The sequence below is a fragment of the Doryrhamphus excisus genome, chromosome 18 (assembly GCF_030265055.1).
Source record: "Doryrhamphus excisus isolate RoL2022-K1 chromosome 18, RoL_Dexc_1.0, whole genome shotgun sequence".
NCBI classification, from domain to species: Eukaryota; Metazoa; Chordata; class Actinopteri; order Syngnathiformes; family Syngnathidae; genus Doryrhamphus; species Doryrhamphus excisus.
The window spans coordinates 1914665-1920664 of NC_080483.1; positions in this window are offsets into that span (position 1 = coordinate 1914665).

Consider the following 6000-nt stretch of genomic DNA (forward strand, 5'->3'; position numbering starts at 1 on the left):
GCCCTCTAAGGCTGGCCCTTTAAGCTGGCCCTCTAAGGCTGGCCCTCTAAGGCTGGCCCTCTAAGGCTGGCCCTCTAAGGCTGGCCCTCTAAGGCTGGCCCTCTAAGGCTGGCCCTCTAAGGTCGGCCATGTAAGGCTGGCCCTTTAAGGCTGGCCCTCTAAGGCTGGCCCTTTAAGCTGGCACTTTAAGCTGGCCCTATAAGCTGGCCCTTTAAGGCTGGCCCTCTAAAGTCGGCCCTTTAAGCTGGCCCTGTAAGGCTGGCCCTCTAAGGCTGGCCCTTCAAGGCTGGCCCTTTAAGGCTGGCCCTTTAAGGCTGGCCCTTTAAGCTGGCCCTTTAAGCTGGCCCTGTAAGGCTGGCCCTCTAAGGCTGGCCCTTTAAGGCTGGCCCTCTAAGGCTGGCCCTTTAAGGCTGGCCCTCTAAGGCTGGCCCTCTAAGGCTGGCCCTTTAAGCTGGCCCTTTAAGCGGGCCCTGTAAGGCTGGCCCTTTAAGCGGGCCCTGTAAGGCTGGCCCTCTAAGGCTGGCCCTTTAAGGCTACAGCTTTAAGGCTGGCCCTTTAAGCTGGCCCTTTAAGCTGGCCCTCTAAGGCTGGCCCTCTAAGGCTGGCCCTTTAAGGATGGCCCCTTAAGGCTGGCCCTCTAAGGCTGGCCCTTTAAGCTGGCCCTCTAAGGCTGGCCCTCTAAGGCTGGCCCTCTAAGGCTGGCCCTTTAAGGCTGGCCCTTTAAGGCTGGCCCTTTAAGCTGGCCCTTTAAGCTGGCCCTGTAAGGCTGGCCCTCTAAGGCTGGCCCTTTAAGGCTGGCCCTCTAAGGCTGGCCCTCTAAGGCTGGCCCTCTAAGGCTGGCCCTTTAAGCTGGCCCTTTAAGCTGGCCCTTTAAGCGGGCCCTGTAAGGCTGGCCCTTTAAGCGGGCCCTGTAAGGCTGGCCCTCTAAGGCTGGCCCTTTAAGGCTACAGCTTTAAGGCTGGCCCTTTAAGCTGGCCCTTTAAGCTGGCCCTCTAAGGCTGGCCCTTTAAGGATGGCCCCTTAAGGCTGGCCCTCTAAGGCTGGCCCTTTAAGGCTGGCCCTCTAAGGCTGGCCCTCTAAGGCTGGCCCTCTAAGGCTGGCCCTTTAAGCTGGCCCTTTAAGCTGGCCCTTTAAGCGGGCCCTGTAAGGCTGGCCCTTTAAGCGGGCCCTGTAAGGCTGGCCCTCTAAGGCTGGCCCTTTAAGGCTACAGCTTTAAGGCTGGCCCTTTAAGCTGGCCCTTTAAGCTGGCCCTCTAAGGCTGGCCCTTTAAGGATGGCCCCTTAAGGCTGGCCCTCTAAGGCTGGCCCTTTAAGGCTGGCCCTCTAAGGCTGGCCCTCTAAGGCTGGCCCTCTAAGGCTGGCCCTTTAAGCTGGCCCTTTAAGCTGGCCCTTTAAGCGGGCCCTGTAAGGCTGGCCCTTTAAGCGGGCCCTGTAAGGCTGGCCCTCTAAGGCTGGCCCTTTAAGGCTACAGCTTTAAGGCTGGCCCTTTAAGCTGGCCCTTTAAGCTGGCCCTCTAAGGCTGGCCCTCTAAGGCTGGCCCTTTAAGGATGGCCCCTTAAGGCTGGCCCTCTAAGGCTGGCCCTCTAAGGCTGGCCCTCTAAGGCTGGCCCTCTAAGGCTGGCCCTCTAAGGCTGGCCCTCTAAGGTCGGCCATGTAAGGCTGGCCCTTTAAGGCTGGCCCTCTAAGGCTGGCCCTTTAAGCTGGCCCTTTAAGGCTGGCCCTTTAAGCGGGCCCTGTAAGGCTGGCCCTCTAAGGCTGGCCCTTTAAGGCTACAGCTTTAAAGCTGGCCCTGTAAGGCTGGCCCTCTAAGGCTGGCCCTTTAAGGCTACAGCTTTAAAGCTGGCCCTTTAAGCTGGCCCTTTAAGCTGGCCCTCTAAGGCTGGCCCTCTAAGGATGGCCCTCTAAGGCTGGCCCTTTAAGGATGGCCCCTTAAGGCTGGCCCTCTAAGGCTGGCCCTCTTAGGCTGGCCCTCTAAGGCTGGCCCTCTAAGGCTGGCCCTTTAAGCTGGCCCTCTAAGGCTGGCCCTCTAAGGCTGGGCCGCTAAGGCTGGCCCTCTAAGGCTGGCCCTCTAAGGCTGGCCCTTTAAGCTGGCCCTCTAAGGCTGGCCCTCTAAGGCTGGCCCTCTAAGGCTGGCCCTTTAAGCGGGCCCTGTAAGGCTGGCCCTCTAAGGCTGGCCCTCTAAGGCTGGCCCTTTAAGCTGGCCCTCTAAGGCTGGCCCTCTAAGGCTGGCCCTCTAAGGCTGGCCCTCTAAGGCTGGCCCTTTAAGCGGGCCCTGTAAGGCTGGCCCTCTAAGGCTGGCCCTCTAAGGTCGGCCATGTAAGGCTGGCCCTTTAAGGCTGGCCCTCTAAGGCTGGCCCTTTAAGCTGGCCCTTTAAGGCTGGCCCTTTAAGCGGGCCCTGTAAGGCTGGCCCTCTAAGGCTGGCCCTTTAAGGCTACAGCTTTAAAGCTGGCCCTTTAAGCTGGCCCTTTAAGCTGGCCCTCTAAGGCTGGCCCTCTAAGGCTGGCCCTCTAAGGCTGGCCCTTTAAGGATGGCCCCTTAAGGCTGGCCCTCTAAGGCTGGCCCTCTAAGGCTGGCCCTCTAAGGCTGGCCCTCTAAGGCTGGCCCTTTAAGCTGGCCCTCTAAGGCTGGCCCTCTAAGGCTGGCCCTCTAAGGCTGGCCCTTTAAGCTGGCCCTTTAAGGCTAGCCCTCTAAGGCTAGCCCTTTAAGCTGGCCCTTTAAGATGGCCCTGTAAGGCTGGCCCTCTAAGGCTGGCCCTTTAAGGCTGGCCCTTTAAGGCTGGCCTTTTAAGGCTGGCCCTTTAAGGATGGCCATTTAAGGATGGGCCTTTAAGGCTGGCCCTTTAAGGCTGGCCCTCTAAGGCTGGCCCTTTAAGCTGACCCTTTAAGGCTAGAGCTTTAAGGCGGCCCTTCAAGGCTGGCCCTTTAATGCCAGAAACAGGTATTAACATGTCAGTCCACTTTACAAAATGTACCGGTAAATAATCCAACACTTATACATCCAATTCAAGATGGCCATCCTTCATAATGACAGTAAAAGTTCACTTGTGGCATTCATCCCACTTTACTGTCGAGCAATGAGTTTAGCAGTTGAAATATATATATACACACAGATAATAATATATAATATATATACATAATATATCCATTCAGATGTAGCGGCCACAGACATGGCCGGTGAAATGGAAAGGCTTACCGCAAAGTTGTTTTCTGTAGGTATGGATATCAAAGAGGGTTGTGAGCATGCAGCTTGTTGACCAACCACAGCAGGAGCCACTGATGACCTGCACCTGCTGGCCTTTTACTGCTTCCTTGCAGCACAGACAGCCAATCAGGAGGGGACCTACCGTCAGCTGACCAAGTCATATGGCTGCTCATGATGAGGCTGGTGGGAAGACATGGGTTACACTGGCCCTCTAAAGCTGGCGCATTAAGGCTGGCCTTTTAAGCCGGCCCTCTAAAGCTGGCCCTCCAAGGCTGGCCCTCTAAGCTGACCCTTTAAGGCTGCCCTCTAAGGCTGGCCCTCTAAGACTGGCCCTTTAAGGCTGGCACTTTAAGCTAACCCTTTAAGGCTGACCCTCGCTGGCACTCTAAGACTGGCCCTTTAAGGCTGGCACTTTAAGCCAACCCTTTAAGGCTGACCCTCGCTGGCCTTCTAAGGCTGGCCTTCTAAGGCTGGCCCTCTAAGGCTGGCCCTTTAAGGCTGGCCCTCTAAGGCTGGGCCTCTAAGGCTGGCCCTCTAAGGCTGGCCCTCTAAGGCTGGCCCTCTAAGGTCGGCCATGTAAGGCTGGCCCTCTAAGGCTGGCCCTTTCAGGATGGCCCTTTCAGGATGGCCCTTTAAGGCTGGCCCTTTAAGGCTGGCCCTCTAAAGCTGGCCCTCTAAGGCTGGCCCTCTAAGGCTGGCCCTCTAATGCTGGCCCTCTAAGACTGGCCCTCTAAGGCTGGCCCTCTAAGGCTGGCCCTTTAAGCTGGCCCTTTAAGCTGGCCCCTTAAGGGTTGCCCTCTAAGTCTTGCCCTCTAAGTCTGGCCCTCAAAGGCTGGCCCTCTAAGGCTGGCCCTTTAAGCTGGCCCTTTAAGGCTGGCCCTCTAAGGCTGGCCCTTTCAGGATGGCCCTTTAAGGCTGGCCCTTTAAGCGGGCCCTGTAAGACTGGCCCTCGAAGGCTGGCCCTCTAAGGCTGGCCCTTTAAGCTGGCCCTTTAAGGCTGGCCCTCTAAAGTCGGCCCTTTAAGCTGGCCCTGTAAGGCTGGCCCTCTAAGGCTGGCCCTTCAAGGCTGGCCCTTTAAGGCTGGCCCTTTAAGGCTGGCCCTTTAAGGCTGGCCCTTTAAGGCTGGCCCTTTAAGCTGGCCCTTTAAGCTGGCCCTGTAAGGCTGGCCCTGTAAGGCTGGCCCTCTAAGGCTGGCCCTTTAAGGCTGGCCCTCTAAGGCTGGCCCTCTAAGGCTGGCCCTTTAAGCTGGCCCTTTAAGCGGGCCCTGTAAGGCTGGCCCTTTAAGCGGGCCCTGTAAGGCTGGCCCTCTAAGGCTGGCCCTTTAAGGCTACAGCTTTAAGGCTGGCCCTTTAAGCTGGCCCTTTAAGCTGGCCCTCTAAGGCTGGCCCTCTAAGGCTGGCCCTTTAAGAATGGCCCCTAAAGGCTGGCCCTCTAAGGCTGGCCCTCTAAGGCTGGCCCTTTAAGCTGGCCCTCTAAGGCTGGCCCTCTAAGGCTGGCCCTCTAAGGCTGGCCCTTTAAGGCTGGCCCTTTAAGCTGGCCCTTTAAGCTGGCCCTGTAAGGCTGGCCCTGTAAGGCTGGCCCTTTAAGGCTGGCCCTCTAAGGCTGGCCCTCTAAGGCTGGCCCTCTAAGGCTGGCCCTTTAAGCTGGCCCTTTAAGCTGGCCCTTTAAGCGGGCCCTGTAAGGCTGGCCCTGTAAGGCTGGCCCTCTAAGGCTGGCCCTTTAAGGCTACAGCTTTAAGGCTGGCCCTTTAAGCTGGCCCTTTAAGCTGGCCCTCTAAGGCTGGCCCTCTAAGGCTGGCCCTTTAAGGATGGCCCCTTAAGGCTGGCCCTCTAAGGCTGGCCCTCTAAGGCTGGCCCTCTAAGGCTGGCCCTCTAAGGCTGGCCCTCTAAGGTCGGCCATGTAAGGCTGGCCCTTTAAGGCTGGCCCTCTAAGGCTGGCCCTTTAAGCTGGCCCTTTAAGCTGGCCCTTTAAGCGGGCCCTGTATGGCTGGCCCTTTAAGCTGGCCCTGTAAAGCTGGCCCTCTAAGGCTGGCCCTTTAAGGCTGGCCCTCTAAGGCTGGCCCTTTAAGGCTGGCCCTCTAAGGCTGGCCCTTTAAGCTGGCCCTTTAAGCTGGCCCTTTAAGCGGGCCCTGTAAGGCTGGCCCTTTAAGCGGGCCCTGTAAGGCTGGCCCTCTAAGGCTGGCCCTCTAAGGCTGGCCCTTTAAGGCTACAGCTTTAAGGCTGGCCCTTTAAGCTGGCCCTTTAAGCTGGCCCTCTAAGGCTGGCCCTCTAAGGCTGGCCCTTTAAGGATGGCCCCTTAAGGCTGGCCCTCTAAGGCTGGCCCTCTAAGGCTGGCCCTCTAAGGCTGGCCCTCTAAGGCTGGCCCTCTAAGGCTGGCCCTCTAAGGTCGGCCATGTAAGGCTGGCCCTTTAAGGCTGGCCCTCTAAGGCTGGCCCTTTAAGCTGGCCCTTTAAGCTGGCCCTTTAAGCGGGCCCTGTATGGCTGGCCCTTTAAGCGGGCCCTGTAAGGCTGGCCCTCTAAGGCTGGCCCTTTAAGGCTACAGCTTTAAAGCTGGCCCTTTAAGCTGGCCCTTTAAGCTGGCCCTCTAAGGCTGGCCCTCTAAGGCTGGCCCTTTAAGGATGGCCCCTTAAGGCTGGCCCTCTAAGGCTGGCCCTCTAAGGCTGGCCCTCTAAGGCTGGCCCTTTAAGCTGGCCCTCTAAGGCTGGCCCTCTAAGGCTGGCCCTTTAAGGATGGGCCTTTAAGGCTGGCCCTTTAAGGCTGGCCCTCTAAGGCTGGCCCTTTAAGCTGACCCTTTAAGGAT